We start from the raw sequence: 19,402 nt of genomic DNA on the forward strand, positions 1-19,402 counted from the left end.
TATTAATTTGCTGTGATCAAATCGGCTGACATACCAGAAACTGAACTTTAAGTAAGGTACTCTTTGGTGGCATAATTTTTATATTTACTGAACAAATATACCACATAGCATGTTCTACATAGATTATTAAAGAAAAGTAGAAAATGGTTTATACGTGTTAGTATATGTGTCATTCACGGTCCATTTTGGTCAATTTCACAGTCATAGGATTTTTAAAAATTATAAATTTAAATTTCATGATTTCAGAGGCTTAAATCTGAAATTTCATGGTGTTGTAATTGTAGGGATCCTGACCCAAAAAGGAGTTGGGGGGTGTGTCGCAAAGTAATTGTAGGGGGGGTTGTGGTACTGGCTACCCTTACTTCTGTGCTACTGCTCCTGGTGGCGCTCCTTCAGAGCTGGGCAGTGGGAGAGCGGTGGCTGCTGGCTGGGAGCCCAGCTCTGAAGGCAGAGCCGCCACCAGCAGCAGTGCAGAAGTAAGGATGGCCTGGTGTGGTATTGCCACCCTTACTTCTGTGCTGCTGCCGGCTGAGCTGGACCCTCAGTCAGCAGCCACCACTCTCTGGTTGCCCAGCTCTGAAGGCAGCAGCACAGAAATAAGGGTGGCATGCTATGGTATGGTCACCCTTAATTTTGTGCTGCTCCTGGCGGGGCACTGCCTTCAGATCTGGGCATCTGGCCAGCTGCTGCTGCTCTCTGGCTGCCCAGCTCTGAAGGCAGTGCAAAAGTAAGGGTGGCAATACCGCGACTCTCCTAAAATAACCTTGTGAGCCCCCCTCTCCCCCGCAACTCTCTTTTGGGTCAGGACTCCCAATTTGAGAAATGCCGGTCTCCCCTGTGAAATCTGTATAGTATAGTGTAAAAACACACAAAAGACCAGATTTCACAGGGGGGATGACCAGATTTCACAGTCTGTGACGTGTTTTTCATGGCCGTGAATTTGGTAGGGCCCTAGTCATTGTATTCTACAGTGTGGGTCAAATTCAACTTTGGTCTCAATCCACTGACAATGCTGGGATCAATGTAATTGTATCAGGTATGAATTTGGCCCAATATGTTTAAAATCATGTTTGTTGACTTACTCTCTAGATTCATTTTCTAAACATAGAAATGGTCACATAATCTAATTAAATTTAAAGGTTTCACTAAATTAAACTTTTCATCGATTTAAAATATTTAATCAATATTCTTACTCTATTAGTAAAAGATACAACATGGCAATAAATCAATAAATAGGTGAATGGTCATGTAGTACTAACCTCCGGGTAGTGTAATACATACATAGTTTTACAATTTCCTGATATTATTTCTCAGGTGGCATAGAATTAGTTTGTGTGAAGAAACATCTCTCATCACATAACACTAGCATGCAATTTAAAACTGAGAACGCCAATCATATTTGTTATTCAGAGTCTGATTTCTGTTTGTTTTGCCATAGAACTCAGCAAAAATCTTAGAGAAGCGGATTTCATCAGACTTCCCTGAGCCAACAAGATCCTCCTTTGGGGCCTGATTCTCCTCCCAGAAGTCAATGGGAAATTTGACACTAACTTCAATGAGAGCAGGATTGGGTTCCTCCTGTCGAAAGCAGAGTAGATGTATTTAATCCTTTTAATTAAAAAGATGCTCTTTGAATAATATTTGTACTGAGTAATTTGTTATCATTAAATGTGTTATGTTTCATGAACTTTTCCACTTAGGAAAACCAAATAAAATTCTTGGTGCTTGGTCCTAAGTTTGAGTACAGACTCTTGTCTTTAGAAACAATAGATGGTTGTAGAAATAAATGGTCTTACGCACTGCATTTGTGGTTGACACCTAACCTAATATCTAAGAATGTTTTGCCCTTTCATTAAATATTCTTTTTGAAATTGTTCTTGAGTTATTTTGCCAACTGTTTTGAACAATAAGTAAATAAAAGGAAAAAACTATGTGAAAACGCACCTATGGTTGTTTTTGTTTTTGTTTTTTTTGTTTTTTTTTGCAACCTGACACTGGTTGAGGGTCTAATCTAAAGCCCATTGAAATCATTGAGATTCTTTCCATTGACTTCAGTAGGTTTTTCATCAGACCTTGAGTGCCTTTAATAGAAGAGGCACATTGTAGTTTTATCCTCTAGAGCTAAGGAAAACTACAGGTGAATTTTCCTTGTTTGATAAATACTTGTAACAAACATAAATCTTTGCAAAAAATTACAAAATGCAAAAAAAAATCCCGAACTGTACGACATTGAACAACTTTACTTCATTTCCTTTATGGCTCCACTATTACAAGGTCTGCCCCTGGATACCATGCCCAGCTGCATCAAAGTCAAGTGGGTGTCACAAGAAATTCCTGGTAGAACTTGGACCTGTAGGCAAATAAGAGACCTTACATCTCAAACCATACATCAGCTGTATTTAACTCATCATTCTCAACTCCGCCACAGGCTCCATGTGACTTTGGACTAGTCACTCAACCTCTCTGTGCCTCCATCTTCCTGTCTGCAAAATGATAATGAAAATAATACACCCTTCACAGGGTGTTGGGAGGCTAGTAGCACAATCCTGAGGTTTAACTCATTAATGGTTTGAGATCTCTGGATGAAAAGCACTAGAGAAGTGCAGTATTATCATAATTTCAAGTGTGAATGGTATCATCACCTCTGTTATTCACTTCAGTGTATTGTCTAGGTCAGTGTTTCCCAAACTTGGGACGCTGCTTGTGCAGGGAAAGCCCCTGGCGAGCCCGGCCGGTTTGTTTACCTGCCGTGTCCGCAGGTTCGGCCGATCGCGGCTCCCACTGGCCGCGGTTCGCTGTGCCCAGCCAATGGGGGCTGCGGGAAGTGGCGGCCAGTACATCCCTCGGCCCGTGCTACTCCCCGCAGCCCCAGTTGGCTGGGCACAGCGAACCGCGGCCAGTGGGAGCCGCGATCGGCCGAACCTGCGGAGGCGGCAGGTAAACAAACCGGCCGGGCCCGCCAGGGGTTTCCCTGCACAAGCGGCGTCCCAAGTTTGGGAAACACTGGTCTAGATGTGTGGAGCATCCAAAATATTAGTTTAAAACTAACCTTTGCTGCCTGAAAGGAATATTTGGAAACTGGCATTACAAAGATTCCTAGAAGAAATTCCTTTGAAATATTTCAATTATTTCTACTGGGTAATATGTTAAAATTGCCTAACCAGCTTAGGGCCATTTTACAAGTGAGCGAGACTCCTAAGTGCTTAAGGCTGGGATTCACAAAGGTATTTAGATCCCTAATTGGGTCCCATTGGGAGTTAGGCATCTAAATAGCTTTGTGAATTCCACTCTGACTTAGGCTTCTAATTTTGAAAACAGAAGTTAGGCTCCTAAGTCACTTAGCTGCTTTTGAAAATTTAACCTATTATTTGTATTGCAGTAGGTACTTAGATGTCTCAACCAAGATTGTGCTTTGAACTATACAAACACATTGAGTAAAATCCTGGCTCCACTAAAGTCAATGGCAAAACTCTTACTTACTTTAGTGGAGCCAGGATTTTACCCATAGCCAGAGACAGTTGTTGCCCAGAAACTCTAGACCTCACAACCAATATGCTCTGCTAACTGGTTCAGGACCTCTTGCCAAGTGAAGTCCAGGAGTGGGGATGGAAGGCTCTCAACAACAGGACTTTTCTGAAACATGAATACATCATGGAATGGCCCAAGATTGCTCTGTCTTTCCTCTGGGAGCAATGCAGGGCCCCCACAGAATTTCTGCTGAGATCTGTAAAGTGCTAAAAATTCATTACTTTCCCTCAATTGTGCTTTCAGGCAGAGTCAGGGCTTGCTATGTGCCAGTGCCCTGTATCAGCAGCATACAGCTAGATAGGCACAGGCTTCATAACACATTTAGTGCTGGAGAACGATTCTTGAATGGAGTTTATTGTTTTTAGAATGGACTTGAACCAGCACTTCCTACACCTTTCAGCTTCTATTTCAGAAATACCTTTATTGGAGGAGCCTTCCAACCTCATAACCTACTCCATACAATCCTCATCTTAGGAGCCTGTACATTTTCCAGTGTGTCTTATTTTTAAGCCTGTATAATTCTGCAGAGTGAGTAAACTTGACGGGGTAGGCTTCACCTTCATGTCCTTTCTCACAGCTAGAATACAGGACTTTAAGATGTAGACATAGGGCATAAAAAGTTCAATATTTGGTAAATGTAACAATGTCTATTTGGTTTATTTGTTTCTCTTCAAACAGCCTCCCATACCTCCAGAACCAATTCGTTTCAGAGGAAGCTGACTAAATCTACTACCTACATGGAAAAGAGATTGCAGAGTTAATTGCAGCCTTCATCAGAATAAAGCGAGCCAGATGTGAGATACCAGTAAGTCTGACCAGTGCATCAAGAACAGATGACCAAGCTGAAAAGAAGCTATTGTCCTATTCAAGACGTTAATTTAAACACCTGCACTGTATTCTGCCTATCCATGTGTATGCTTTCACTGGATTTCATCCTCACTAATTTTTATGAAAGACAGTGGAGAGTGGGTGAGAGAACAAATGTAAGATTGTTTGCAAAATATGAGCTGATGCAGATTTTATAGCTGTTGACATATCTATTTTATAACATTTTAAAAAAGTTTTAGAATTGCAAGTTTTTAAAAGAACATTTTATTGAAGCTTTTCAAACCCTTTTTTCATTCACTTCTTATTAACACTGTTCTGTCATCAGACTTTCTGTTGCATTAAGCTCCTCCTCATATCAATGACATAATTGATTCCATAGTTCTAAAACAAAAAAACTAAAAGAAGACTAATATACAAACAAGGAAAAAATGAATTATATAAGTGTCATAAACCCAATTTGTGATGATGGGGGCTGTGAATAATGAGCTGATCCCAAGAAACACTGTACTATAGCCATGCCATCATATTGTGACGTGTCATTCCATATTGTTTATGAAAATATGCTTATGGTATGAATGACATAACTGAGATATACTTTATGCAAGATGGCTCATGTGAGATTTCGTTGGAAAGGTTAAATTTACTGAATGCGATTGTCCTATTTGTATGCATGTATCATTTTTGGATCTGAAATTAGGAATATTGACTATGTATCTGTATTTCAACTATGCTACTTTGGGTGACACCACTGCCAACACTTCAGGTACAACAGTGGAAAAGCCAGACAGGCCGGATGGCACATCAGCAAGGACAATGGACTGTAAAAGAGCTTAGTCTTCCTGTTAATGTGTGGGTCAGCCTGTGAAGAATGGCTACAAGGGCCCTACAGAGTCAGGTGGTCTTGTCACCTGATACTAAAACATTACCTGGGACTTCTTGTAACTTTCCACTGTAAGGGAAGGGGAGTCAAACTAGGAAACAAAGGACTCCCGCTTTATGCAAATCCTATTTAAGGTTGGGGAGTGAGGTAATCCAGGTCATCTGTTTTCCCTGGCTACCCCACCCAAGATGACTGCTGGAAACAACTAAGACTGAACTGGGGGAAAGAACTGGACCCAGATGGAAGGGCATCTGGCCTGTGAAGATTATTAGAATCACATTTAGGGTGAGAACTCATATGTAACCAGTTTCTTTAATGTGTTAAGCTTAGTTTGCGTGCTCTGTTTTCTTTTCTTAGTAATCTGCCTTGTTCTGTCTGATACCTCCTTAATTACTTAAAATATACCTGTTATAATTAATAAATTTATTTCTGGTTTATAATAAAACCCAGTTTATGTGATTTCTAACTGGGGAGGGGGGAAGAAATTGTGCATACGTTCTTCCACATTGAGGGAAGAGGCGAATATAATATATCTTTGGGTCTGTACTCCAAGGGAGGTGGACATCCGAGTGCTGGAGCAAGTCCCTTAAACTGAGTCTTCCCAGAGTTGATCTGCAGCTGGGTGTGGCCCTGCCTGTGTGCGTGTTCAAGGAGGTTTTAAGAGCCTGGCTCAGCAAGACAGGTTAAAGGGGGCCCATGCTGGCAGAACAGATTGACTCAGTGGTATCTCAGCACATCAGGTGACTTCCCAAGGGGTTGACCCCATCACACATATTACACAGAATTAGGGCTGGTCAAGAAATAGGAATTCATTTTTACCAGGAAGGGGCCCAGCACAGAATTTGCAGCCCTGGGCAGGGATCACTATGGTGTTAAGCCGCCTTTGTACCTTCCTGATCCTGGACTGGGCTGGTGTCTGATGTAGCCTCTGGCATAACTTTGACAGCCCATGGGGCCATGTTTAAATTACAGCATTTCCATTCTGTCCCCCTGCCCACCCTGTGTGAATCTTCACACTGCTGCAGGCTGTAGCCCCACTCCTGATGTGCCCCTCCTTCTGCCAGCATCCTGCCTATGCCAGCACATATGAGGGGCTCAGAAGGAAGATTTATGGCTATCTTCCACAATTCTTGCACTGGGACAATTCTCCCCCAGCCAGAACAAAGACTTTATGCCACTCTGGGTTATGCCCTTTTATACTGCTCCAGTTCTTTTACCTGGTATCAAGAGGCGGAAGTGGGGGTGAGGATCTCACCTACAAAGAGAGCTAGTTTGGCAAAAGGATAGTAGTTTAAAAGGCTAAATTAAATGAAGACTCCAGGGGGCACTGTGTACCAGGGACTGGAGGAGCAGATCCCTTGAGCTCCAGAACCATCAGCTAATATCCATTTCTATCTAGAGTCCAGGGCTCCTGATCGATCTTCCCCCTCTGCCCTGCAATAAAGAACAGGTATCCCAAAAATCTCTGGAATGTCAGCAGGCCAAGATTTGTTTACTGGGAGCTTATCAGTAGCTGAAAAACAAGGAGAATGGAGGCTCTCCACCACCTGAACAAGATAGTTGCTGCTGAGGGCATTTTGTCTATGATGGCCCTGCTGGGAAAAGTTGCTGTAGATGCAGTAGATATCAAGGCCACAATACCACTGATTGTTACCTCAATTAATTCCTCTCTGCAAGCACTGACAGGATGGCTGAATGAAGCAGAAGGGAGAATATCATGGTGGAAGATCAGGTACAAGGGCTCTCTATCCAGGTCCAGAGAAGCCTCGCAAACTTATCTTCTTTTATATCTAACAGAGCAGACCTTGAGGGAAGATCTCGCCACAATAATTTTGAGAATTATAGGAGTACTTGAAGAAGCAGAGAAGTGCAACATCCTAGAATTTCCCCCCCGGCTTCTGCAGAAATGCTTAGTGTGTTGGATGTTTTAAAATTTGATTTAGAGTGAACACATAAGTCCCTGGCTTCTAAGTCATCCTCAAATACCAAGCCTTGTACACTGATTGTCAGATTTCTCAGATTTACCGTAAAAAAATATAATGCAGATAGCTAGTGGGAAAAAGAACCGGTTTGGGGATGCCACAAAATAAGATAATGATTTTTCAAGGTTTTGCAATAGCTGTGGTCGAACAGAGATCAGCCTTTAGAAGAGCAAAGGAACTTGCCAAGCAGCAAAGGCTTAAATATTTTATAAAGTTTCCAGCTCAATTTCATGTCAAGGTTGGTGAGAAAGTGAATCTGTTCCAAAAGCCAAAAGCAGCAGAACATTTTAACTTTTGGGACATGGAGATCAATTTTCATCAAATGGCTGAATATGAAGTGCCCCAGTTGAAGAGTCAAGGGAACACCTCATCCTGAACTGATCTCAGGGGAGTGTACTGACTGTGGAAAGGATGTATTTAAATTGTGTATTAGCAATATAAAGTGTCTTTGTTCCTGTATTTGTGATGGGGAATTAATGAAACATTTGAAAACATCCCTAAATGGACAGACCAGCATGAACCATTTGTCTGTGATTATATAAAGGTCCATGTATTAATTCAGCACAGACGTATACCTAAGCCATCACCATGGGGCCGCACATCTCCTTGTTGCTCTGTAGAAATTCAAGGGCTACAATACCACTTTTAAAAATTAGCATCAGTGGGAGACCCTGCTGTGTCACCATGCCTTACTGCTGCGGTCCTCAAAGCCCGGCAGCTTGACATCCCATGTGCTGGAAGCACGAGAGGCAGCTGCCCTCCCTGCAAGGTCTCATGGAAAGCTGCACAGGAACTAAGCAACATAGTTGTACCCCCTATGGGCCAACAGAGCAGAGTAGAAGACCCACATGGGTTGCTGACTTACGTGGACAGTGATTTCTGCCCTCCTATTACCTCCTACTCACTCCCTCTGACTCTGCCCTTTCCGCACGTCTCCTGCCTTTCTCTCCCTCAATGTCCTCCCTCCATCCCCTACTTCTGCAACCTCTTTCCCCTTGTTGCTCCATCCCCCTTTGTCCTGAACCTTCCCTCATCTTCTTCAGTCCCTTCCCCACTCTAACACCTATAAGCTCAACCCCCCCAGTACATGAACATGAATTATGAAGTTAATATAGAAGTCACTTGTTCAATTGGATTGTTTGTTGTATTCTGTGGTACAGTAATTTACAGATTGTGGGAGCAGTTAGCAGATTTCTCCCCTCTTTATTTAATATGGGGATTATAAACTAAATGGTGGAGAGGCATGTGAATGTTTGATTATAAACTAAATGGTGGAGGGGCATGTGACCCTGGAAAAGAAATCCCTGCAACATACAAAATGTCACTCAGTGAACCAAGCTGCATCACCATGTTTGGTTTGGCAAATTGAAAAGGGGACAAAATAGGGGATAATATACCCCCTAGGGGGGAGGGATAGCTCAGTGGTTTGAGCATTGGCCTGCTAAACCCAGGGTTGTGAGTTCAACCCTTGAGGGGGCCATTTAGGGATCTGGGGCAAAAATTGAGGATTGGTCCTGCTTTGACCAGGGGGTTGGACAAGATGATCTCCTGAGGTCCCTTCCAACTCTGATATTCTATGATTCTATGACTGGATAATTATTAACTTGAGTATAGCTCAGGAGTGATGAATGCATCTCATTTTCCTGCGAGGTCAATAGGGAGAAACGGGACAATACAGAAAAATAGTTCCCAGAAAAGCTTTTTGTGGGGGAGGGATAGCTCAGTGGTTTGAGCATTGGCCTGCTAAACCCAGGGTTGCGAGTTCAATCCTTGAGGGGCCATTTAGGGATCTGGGGCAAACATTGGGGACTGGTCCTGCTTTGAGCAGGGGGTTGGACTAGATGACCTCCTGAGGTCCCTTCCAACCCTGATATTCTATGATTCTATGACACTGGCAAACCAGGCTGAGAACTATTACGTTTGTGGAGTGTGGGCTCCCCTTCTATCTCCTTACAATGTAGTTACTACTTTATGGTGTGGAAAAACCAGGATGCCTGTTAAAAAGATAAATAAATAATACATACTGGAGTGATGTTTTACTCCATATTCTTTATGAAAATATGCTTATGATATGAATATGAAATAACAGATATACTTTATGCAAGATGGCTCATGTGAGATATCATTGGAAAGGTTATGATTTACTGAATGTGGTTATCCAATTTGTATGAATGAATCATTTCTATATCTAAAGTTAGAAATATGGACTATGTAACAATTACAGCTGGGTATGTATTGTGAAGACACGCACCAGACGAGAGGCCATCAGATTTAATGAGCCATCAAGAAGGAACAACAAAACCATGAAGATACTAATCTCTCTGCCTCCTGGAAGGCATCCAGGGATGTAACTGTCACACTACTAGGTCAGGTGATCTTGTCACCCGATACTAAACATTACCTGGGACTTCTTGTAACTTTCCACTGAGAGAGGTCAAGTTTGGGAAACAAAGGATTCCCGACTTACGTAAATCCTATTTAAGGGTGGGGAGGAAGGCAAATGGGACTCCTCCTCTCCATGGCCTGTCTGCTCAAGAAGAAAGACCACTAAAGCCTCCTGAAGGGAATGCGGGGTGGTGGTGGTCGGGGGGAGAGGGGGCAGGGGGAAGGGAGAGTCCAGGCTGAGACAGGGGTCCAGTCTGAAAAGAAAGATAACTGGAACTCTGAACCACAGAAACTTTGCAACCTGCCTAAAATAAGCTTTAGGGTAAGAAATTACATTTTGTAACCCGTTTCTTAAGTATATTGAGCTTAGCTTGTGTACTTTGGTTTATTTGCTCAGGAATCTGCTTTGTTCTGTTTGTTACCCCCTTTATGACTTAAAATCTGCCTTTCATAGTTAATAAACTTATTTCTTGTTTATAATATAACCCAGTTTATGTACAATTTCTAATTGGGTGGGGAGGGGGAAGAAGTCATATACATCTCTCTTCACATTGAGGAAGAGGGTGGATTTTTATGAGCTTGCGCTATGCAGATTTTTCTATACAGCACAAAATAGTATTATTTTGGGTTATCTCCCAAAAAGGGTTGTGCATGTGGGTGCTGGGGGAGTCCTCTCACACTGAGCTGACTTCAGTCTGTCTGCAGCGGGGTGTGGCCCTACCTGTGTGTGTGTGTGTGCTGCAACAGGCCGGAGAGCCTAATTCAGCAAAGCACGGAGGGGGAACCCAGGCTGATTGAGCAGAAGATGCTCAGCGAAATCATCAGGGGGTCTAACCTGTCACAACTGGTGGAGCCCCAGACCTGGATGGTGTGTCTCCCCACCCGGCCCCCTCTGGAATTTATAGTTAGTGTAGTTTTGTTGACAATGTCAAGTGTTTGCTGATTGTTGCCTTTTCATTGTGATCTACTATGCTTGGTAATGTTACATTGTTATATATGCACATTATGTGTTTTTGCTTTATCTTGTCTTTTTTACTCTTCCCTCCTGCTACCTGGAGCCCTCTGTTTCTTATTCCCTGGAAATCTGGCAAGTGACAAGCATCTGGCAAGGTAATCCAAAATCGGAAGTACAAGTGTCGGGGTCATTTCATCCATAGAATCGCCACCTCGTGGATTTCTGTGTGGAGAGCAGGATGGGACATAATAGAATAAATGATGCAAACATTCCATCACCTTCGTTGGTAAGACTACACATACAAAAATAATTCTTAACACAGCCAAATGGCCCTGAATCTTAATTTTATTTCCTGGAATGTAAAGGTTAACAGTGCTCCAATTAAAAGAAAAGGTGTACTCATTATTAAAGAAGGCAAAGGGAGATGTAGTGCTTTTGCAAGAGACAAACTTGATCACAAGTGAAGCTGCTAAATGAAAAGGTGACTGGGTAGGAAAAACAATGAATTGCTTTTTCTCATTCAAATCCAGAGGGGTAGCCATCCTATTTCATAAAGCACTGGGACAATGTCAGATACTCGGGGAAGATTTTTAATCCTTAAAGTCACCATAAAAGGACCTGAACTAATCATTGCTAATACGTATGGGCCTATCATTGATGATCCTGATATCTTTCATAGGATTTTTCCTAAACCATATGAAGAATCCCATATACCTACTGTGATTGCTGGGGATTTTAATGAATAAATCTCAGCCTCATGATCATAAACCAGCCAAAACTAGAATGGCTCTAGTGTTGCACATTAAAGATCTGGGATTATGGGATATCTGGCATCTTACACCCAATGGGTAGAGACTATTCATACTTTTCTCTAGTACGTGGGTCTTATTCCTGAATAGATTTCTTTGTGATCTCCAGGTACTTGGTTAATTCTGTAATTGACACCTCCATAATACAACTGCTGACTCTGATCATGTCCTATAGTTCTTCAAATAGCAACAGACCCAGATGAAAAACAGCTATATAGATGGAGATTTATTTCTTCACTTTTATTAGATCCACATTTCAACTTCTTTATTGAAGAAGAAAATGGCTTGTTCCTGGAGACAAATGAACCCCCAATATCTTCTAGCAGGCTATTGTGGGAGACAGTCAAGGCCTATTTGAGAGGAAGAATTAAAAGGTTTGCATCTGCCAAGAAGAGGGAAAGTGGAGAAAATATGATAGTCCTTGTGAAAAAAGTAAGAGTTTGATTTGTCTTACGCCTCTACACCATCTCCAGATTTGCAGCAATCCCTGCTTAACTGTAGATATGAACTCAATAAGCTGTACTTGGCACAGACTGAATTTGCCCTATTTTGACTCTGGCAATCAGGTGAAAAAACTGGCAAGTTGTTGGCATACCACCTAAAACAAAAGATCTCTGCATGTAGGAACATAGCCATCCGTAATAAACATGGTAAATTATATATAATAAATGTGGTAAATTATGTACATCACCTAAAGATATTAATAAATATATCTTTAATTTTAATAAAGATCTGTACAAATTAGACAGCTAACCCCTCCTCAGATGATTTGGATAACTTTTTCAAAAATATTATATTACTGCAAATTACTTCAGCTCAGAGTAGAAACCTTGATATGCCTGTAATGGAGGATGAGTTAATTGAGGTGACTAAGACTATGAAATTGGAGAAAGCCCCAGAGCCAGATGTCTTTCCTGCCAAATCCTATAGAAACTTCCTTGACCTCCTCTTTGACATGCTTCAAATGTTTAATGAGTCACCTCTAGAGGGCACCCTTCCCCCTATGCTGAGGGAAGCCTCAATATCAGTTATTCTAAACCAGGAAGAAATGCCACATGATGTTCTAATTATAGGCCAATTTCACTTATTAATAGTGATGTCAAAATATTGGCAAAAGTTCTGGCGATACGACTGGAGAAGGTTTTGGTTTTTATCATACACCCAAAGCAAGTCAGGTTTTTCAGAGGGCATCATAACTCTGATAACCTTCAACAACTCATTGGTATTATAGCAGTGAAATATATGACCCTGAACCACAAGCTGGATTAGCCTTATATGCAGAAAAGGGTTTTGATAGAGTGGTCTGGAGGTATATGTTTTATATCCTACAAAAAATTGGATTTGGATACGTATTTAGTTTTTGGATCCGACTTTAACATTCTCACTCAAACTCTCACATCATGATCAACAATGTAACCTCAGATACCTTCAGCCTCCTCCGGGGTTCTAGGCAAGGGTGTAATGATGAATATTCCTCTTGACTTACTTATGCAAATCTTCTTTAAGTATTATTCAGGATCAGATGAGTGCACTGAGAGGTGATAGCCCATAGCCTATGTCAGCCTTAACCTTCACATCTTTTCTTATTGTTGAGGCACAGGACTGTTGGAGAAGGCCATATGGCATAAAAAGTTCAAGGTTTGATAACTGAAAAGTCTATTAAGTCTCAAGAGCAGCTAATTACAGAAGTTTTTCTTCAGAAGAAATTATTCTCAAAACAATAATGTAACAGTAAGAGATGAGAAGTAGACCTGTAGTCTAGTGTTTTTGAGAGCAATGTCTTTCAAAAGCTGCCGTTTTCTGTTCACTATAAGTTCAAACTTATCCACAAAAAGTCACTCTAGGCTTTCTTGAAAAAGTTTGTGGATACTTTGCCTAACGGGCTGAAAAGCAAGAGAGCTTGTGATATTTATCTGTCCATTATTTTATCTTAGTGTGAGATCAGTCAGGGAGAGAAAAGAAAGCCCAGCAACAACTTTGTGAGCATTTAACTAAATGAGGCACATTCAACATTTTGGCACCAGGCCTTCAATTTTTCCAGATGTGCCAAGTCAATGAACAGGCCGGGAAGAGCTGCTAGTGCATAATTAAGCTCTTCCCTTTTTTTTTTTTTTCTTGGAGATTTCTCGGTTGACTTTAATTACACTCTCCCTCTGCTTGCAAGCTTGGGAAGTTGCTTTTTTTTTTTTTTTTTTTTTTACAGTGAGCTTTCTCACCAGGCAGGTTTATCCAAGTTCTCACAGTTCTACTGATTACTAACAAAACAGATCAGGTTTCAGATTCAGAGCCAGATGAGGAGTTATTTAGTGGGGAAGGGAAAGGGTGGGAAAGGTACAACACTGATGTGTTTTGTTTCTATTGCTGTTGGGTTGTCAGTATCATTTAACTGCTATGTACATCTCTCTGCATAGGTGAGTGAAAGTCCTGGAGAGACAGGATGTGAATGCGGCTGGGGAGTCAATAATAATAATAATACAAATAATTATTAAACCCTTTGGGGCATAGGCTGTCTTGCATGTTTGTACAGTTTCAAGCACAACAGGACTTTATTCTTGATTGGGGCACTGGGACACCACAGTAGTAAGTAATAACAATAATAATGAATAATTTAACAGTTTTATTCAATAAAACACAAATTTACAAAACAAAAACCACATCAAGCTCATCAAGGTGCATTTATACAAATCATAAGCAACCACATCAACATATTCATGTTACTATTATCTTCTCCCTCCTTGCCCCCCGCCCCTTCCTATCTGTGGTTCTAACTTGTTTTGGGACCAGATCCTCAGTTGATGTAAAATGGTGTCATTCCACGCATTTCAATGGAGCCGTGCCAATTCACTCCACCTGAGGATATGGATTCTTACGTTTAAATGTAGGGTCCAATCCTAAAACACTGATGAATGTGAATAATTGTAGGGTCTAGTGAATAAACCCATTGAATTCAATGTGACTAATTGTGGGAGTAAAGTTGATCACCCATGTTCAGTATTTGCAGGACCCATCGATTGTAAGCTCTTTAGAGTAGGCACCTTGTTTTTTATGTATTCTATAGAGTGCCTGGCACACTTTGGATGCAAAATGAAGCCTTGATTGTGCGTATTGGGGCTGATCCACACTCCCTGAAGTCAGTGACAAGGCATCCATGTACTTTGGCTCAGACCCTTATGACACAACCCAGAGACAAGGACAAGAAAAATACTGGGAGCCAGCAGGCCAGTGTGGAGGTGGGGTGGGTCGTTTCACCACCGAGGGAGGTAAGGAGGGAGCAGTCCCTGTGCTTTCTTGAATGATAGAGCTGCAATTCTGCATGGCCATAATGCAGGCCATGCAAATGTGTGCAGTGAAGGCTAGTTGCACGCTTTCCCCAACTCACACATACACACTAAATCCCTGTGTAAGGGCCAGGAAGATTCTGGCCCTGAGTAAATATCTAATAGTGATTAACAACATCATGTGGGCTTAGTCTGAGTATGTGGTAGACTGGAGAATCTATTACATCTATCTATTAGGGCCACTTATGCATCCACTCAGAGTGAAGATGTTTATCTTTCCTATGCTGCATAGAACACTAAAAAGAAAATAAAAAGGTCAGTCATAAGCTAAGTAGTCTTGCTTTTTTGTGGCTCTTGGCCCAAAGTATATGGTGGTTGGAAAAAAGTCAGAGCAATGCTACTTTGTACAGTATTATGTCCCTGGTTGAAGGCTGCTTTGAAGTTTCCCAACTGTACAGATTTTGAAGGTGAATGCTCAACCAGATGTTGAATGAATGACATCTGAGTTCCCGATTCCAAACTTAGATAAATAAATTCCCAGGGATCCAAAGAAGGACAAACAGCTGCCAAATGACTCAGATTTAATTTTAACATTACATTTAAACAAAGGCTGAGATTTTGAGAGTTGCCTAAGGGATTTGGACACCTATTTCCCAGTAAAGTTAATGATGGTTTTGAAAATCTTGGCCAAAATGTTTTCAAGGCGAGTTGTTTGCTTTTTTTTTTTTTTTTTTTTGCACATACAAAGTATCAGGCAAGAAGCTGTTGGTAGTAACTACTTTTGCTTTTCATTATTATGAGCATGATTGTTAATCTTGCATCATGAATCTGCAAAGACAAATCAAGTCTATTTAGACAATGAACAACAGTTCAAGAGGAACATGTCCACTACGGAAGTCTGTGGGGGCAGTTGCCCACCAGAGAAGAATTCCACCTCCCCAGCTGTGATATCATTTAACAATGACAGCTCTCTGGTTTGTAACAAGCAGCATATGTTTTCAATGCTCTCATTAGCAACTGTTTTCTATAGTGGTGATTTATAGCCAGATTCTGCTTGCCTTTCCTCCTTGTAGTCTCACTGCCTTCAGCAGAACAATTGCTATGAGTAAGGTGAGTAGGATTTGGCCCACCAAGGGGAAACTCTTTATGCTTCAGAGCTTAAACCTATCTCTAGGTTGGAAGCTTAGAGATAAACTTTCCATGTGAATAGATTATTCCATAACTCTTTGCTGCCATCTCTTGCATCTTTCTTTGAAGCATCTGATACTGGCCACTGTTGACGACAACATATTGGATTAGGTGGATCACTGGTGTGATCCAGTATGGTAATTCCTATGTTCAGAACATTTTCCTAAAATATTGCTCTGAAACAGCCTAAAATAGCCTTAACATTTAATGGAACTGGGAAGGAAAGGTATTGGAGACATTCTCATCAACTCTGCTACCCAATTTAGTACACTCTGAAATTTAAGTCCAGAAAGGCCAATGCAGGTCAGATGAAAAGTAGTTAATATATATATTCCTTCTCTCACATAAAAGTGCTATGTGGCCAAAAGGATCTGTATATGGATAAAGGAGTGCATTACCTATCCCAGAGGCAACAAAAATGAAGTTACCATTACCACACATAATGAAAAATGAAGTGCTGGTCTCAGGCATCTGCAACATTCACTGCAGTGTTGTTGGTGGGTATTTTTTTATGTTCTAGAAGTTGGTCCAAATGATTTAGTTTCCAAGGCCTATATTCCTAAAATGTAAGTGCACATTTAGAAAATATTACTGCACATCTGTGCATAATTTTTTAGGTCCATGATACAGGAGGAACAGGTTAATATGGGACAGGCTGAAATTTAATGCCAACAGCAGGAGATGCAAAGAAGGCTATTGTCTTTGTTAGAAAGAAAGAAAGAAAAGCTGGAAGAAATTTTCATTAAATTGGAAACAGAATTATCCAAGGACTTTACAATATTAATTATATTCTGCAGCTCCAAAGCACAACTTTTGCCATGATATAATCTCAGTGATTACTGAAGACCCATGGCTGCAAATATATAACACAATGCTTGCCTTTAATACAAGAATACTAGAGAATGTTTTGAACCAAGTCTTCAGTTTTAACAAATGTTGAACAAGGGGTTTTATTCTCATTGGAAATGAGAATGTTTACATTAAAGGCCAGATTTTTGCTCTGGGCAAAGTGAGTGACAAAGAAAGATTGGAAATAAAATCCTGTGCTTGGTTTGTGTGAAGAGAACCCCAGGCAATAGGATGATCCATTTCTGGTGGTCATTTTCAGCCATATTTCTCGGAACATTGAAATTGCCATACTGGACCAAACCAGCATCAGTATAGTCCAGTATCCCATTTCTGATGGTGGCCAGTACCCCAGGGTGGACAATTATGAATAACCTTCTTTTAGGGGCAGTTTCTTCCTAACTCTATAAGTTAGTGATTGGTGGAGCTGGTCAAAAATTGTAATTTCCATCATGTGGGAAATTTTGATATTTAGACGTTTGTTTTTATCTTGAACTGTGCAAAATGCTGAACTTCATAGATGCATAGATTTTAAGGCTAGAAATTTCAAAACATTTCATTTTGACATTAAACTGTGGTAGCAGAGGCAAACATAGTGGGAGGTATAGTGTGGGAGCTTTATACTTCCATAGTCCCCTATGACCCAGGCTCTCTGGCAGACTACATCTCCCATGATGCACCATAGCCACAGGACTCCCTTGGTGCAGGGTGGCAATTCAACCAAATAGGAGACTCTGGGGCATTGTGGAAGATGTAGTCTGGCAAGGGAGCCTGACCCATAGGTGAGAATGGGGACATGAGGGACCTGAACTACAGATCCTAGGAGACACAAGTTGATTTTGCTGAAACTACATTTTCCACTGAAAAAGCATGTCAGCAGAAAATTCCCAACCAGTTCTAGTGATTAGTTTATGCCCTGAAGCATGAGGATTTATATCCTCTCTTATATTAAAAAAAAAAGTATCCAGGTGTAAGCGTGGATGTTCTCATTAGCCATATAAATGCCTAAGCCATTTTGTGAATGGCTAAATCAGAGGGGGGCAAACTACGGCCCGCGGGCCACATCTGGCCCTCAGGACCCTTCCCTCTGGCCCCCGAGCTCCTGCCAGGGAGCGGGGTCAGGATAGGCTTGCAGAGGAGCCAGCCCAACTCCCCCGCAGGATAGTGAGAGGGGTGGAGGCTAGCCCCTGGCCCCTCCCCTTCTGCTCCCCTCCGTCCCTTGCAGTCACAGTTCCCCCCAGCGCCTGGGCAGCATGGCTGCAGCTCCGGCCAGGCGGCATGGCTAAAGCTCCGCCAGACCTGGTGCTGCAGGGCAGCACGGTCAGGGAGAGATGGGGGGGGGCGCAGTCAAGAGGCCTGGTCCCTGCTGCCAGGGACAGGGGCAGAGCAAGCCAGGGCCCCCCTCCACATCCAGCATGCTTGGTCCCTGTCCCCAGCAGCCAAGCCCAGACAGGGAGCGAGCCCTGCCCGACTGCCAGGGAGAGCAGCCAAATGAGCAGGAGAAACGCACAGGGAAAGCACTGAGCCCCCTTTTCCCCCACCCCATAGGTAATGTGGGGCAGGGAGGGTTGGATAGGGGGCGGGGGGGCCCAAGGGGGTGGTCAGGGGGTGGGGAGCAGGGGAGATTGGATAGGGGATGGGCATCCTGGGGGGTGGTCAGGCGGCAGAGAGCAGGAGTCCCAGGGGGCAGTCAGGGGTGGGAGCGGGGGGGCTTGGATGGAAGTGGGAGTTCTGGGGGTGCTGGAATGGGGGCAGGGGCCAGGCCATGCCTTGCTGTTTTGGGAGGCATAGCCTCCCCCAGCCTCCCTTCCCGGCCCTCCGTACAATTTCTGTACCTGATGTGGCCCCAGGGTCAAAAAGTTTGCCCACCCCTGGGCTAAATCCTAGTCCAATATGGTTCCTTGGTCGGTTAAAAAGCATGGGAGGGAAAATTTTTTTCAGTGAAGGTAATTAAACACTGGAACATCTTACCAGGGATGTAGTGGTTTCTCCATCTCTTGAAGTCTTTATATTAAGAAGGAATGTTTTCCTAACACATACTCTTCAGTTCAACCACAAGTTATTGAGTTCAGTGCAGATTTGATGATCATAATGGTACATTTCGGCTTTAAAAAAACAACCTATAAACCTCTGAAAATGTGTCCACTAATCTCTGTAGCTTTTCCTGTTCTGAGATTCTACTGTATGTTCCCTTCTGAAAATGGGGCTGCTGGAACCAGACCTCTCATTGGGCTGTTTAAACCTGCATAGTGGGTGGGATGTTCCAATGTAATCTTTCCCCTGTGCTTTCCCTTTCTGCCCTTTTCCTACTGGAACTACATAGGTTTTCACCTCTCTGTCATGCAGCAATAGGCAGCATAGTGGTTTATAGTGGGGATGAAGATGTGAATAATTTCCAGATCAATGCCTGAGAGTGCAATGTCCCAATTGCTCCCAATTCTTGGTTCTGAATCTTGCCCCTGCTCTGGCTCATGCTCAGTCTCTTACTCTGATCCCTGGCCTCTGCTGCCTAGCTGTTGGCTCCAGCTCACCCCCTGGACTTGGTATTCAGCTTCTGACCCGGGCTCTGATCTTTGGTGCTTGGTTCCTGACCCCCAAATCCAGCTCACTCTATAGACTTGGTAACTTGGCTCCTGATTTGGGCTCTGGCCACTAGGCTTGATAGTCTCTGTTCCAACCATTAGGCCAGTGCCTATCCTGATCATTAGGCAAGGCTGCCCAGA

The sequence above is a fragment of the Natator depressus genome, chromosome 5, assembly GCF_965152275.1.
Source record: "Natator depressus isolate rNatDep1 chromosome 5, rNatDep2.hap1, whole genome shotgun sequence".
Lineage (NCBI taxonomy): Eukaryota > Metazoa > Chordata > Testudines > Cheloniidae > Natator > Natator depressus.